General features: G+C 43.3%; 1 non-coding gene across 1 annotated transcript; it reads left to right on the forward strand.

The window, feature by feature from the left end:
• LOC130734769 (small nucleolar RNA R71) lies at positions 1-107 on the forward strand. The gene has a single exon (XR_009018114.1). It is a non-coding gene; the product is annotated as a small nucleolar RNA R71 (small nucleolar RNA).
• Positions 108-1,112: the final 1,005 nt, after the last annotated feature.

Consider the following 1,112-nt stretch of genomic DNA (forward strand, 5'->3'; position numbering starts at 1 on the left):
AGGTTATGTTGAGGACACCTCCTCAAGAGCTTCTTGAACCTCTCCCAAGCTTCATAGAGATTCTCATCGGTGGATTGAGTAAAATTCATGATGTCATTCTTGAGCTTTCTCAAGATGGCTCTTGGAACAAACCTTGTGGTGAACTTCTCAGCCAAGTCTTCCCAAGATGTAATGCTACCTTGGGGCTGTGAGTTCAACCACTCCTCAGCAGTATCCCTCAATGAAAAGGGGAATAAACTCAAGCGGATGGTGTCCGCTGAAACATTCTGAACTCTGTAGGTGTTGCAATTGCGGATAAACCGCTCCATGTGTGCATGAGGATCTTCAAGAGCACCTCCACCATACTGATTTTGGCTCACCAAATTAATGAATGTCGGCCTCAGTTCAAAATTTCCCGTGCCATCGGGGGAAACTATGCTGCCCGGATAATCGTAGCTCATGGCAGCCGAGGTGAGGTCTCTAAGAGAACGATTGACATTCTCCAATTCTTGCTCTTGAAGTCTTTGAGCAAGAGCCTCATTCACTCTTTCTTCAATGTGGGCTTGCATCTCCTCCTCCGTCATATGGGCAACCATGGCGGCTAACTCAGCAGCTCTTTGTTGAGCTCGTCGACGATGGAGGGTGGTGCGTTCTGGCTCCGGATCAAACAGCAGTGGATCTGAACCAAGTCTACCGTGCATAAACTGAAATCACAAAACAGAGAAAAGGTTAGTAACACCTATTCAATGCAATGCTTAGTAAAACAAACAAACAAACTCTTTAACTTAAACCGAAAACCACAAACAATCCCCGGCAACGGCGCCAAAAACTTGTTGGTCAATTCGCAAGTGTACGAATACCTCCGGGTTTTAAAATATCGAACCACAGGGATTGTGAGTGAGAATTGTTGATTTAAGCCTAAAGTTTGCGAGTTCTTAAAGCAGTAAATTTCAAAGATTGGTTTTGGCTGATTGTGACAAAAGTTTTGCAAGTGAGCAATGATGAATAAGTTGTGAAAAACAAATGATGGGAAATTGCCTTGGGTTTTTGATCATCTAATCCATTTTAGTCCACCTATCCTATGCATGTGAAACCTTGATTTAACTCTTGTTGTTAAAGCCTATGTACTTACT

Source organism: Lotus japonicus, chromosome 1, assembly GCF_012489685.1.
Source record: "Lotus japonicus ecotype B-129 chromosome 1, LjGifu_v1.2".
Classification (NCBI taxonomy): domain Eukaryota; kingdom Viridiplantae; phylum Streptophyta; class Magnoliopsida; order Fabales; family Fabaceae; genus Lotus; species Lotus japonicus.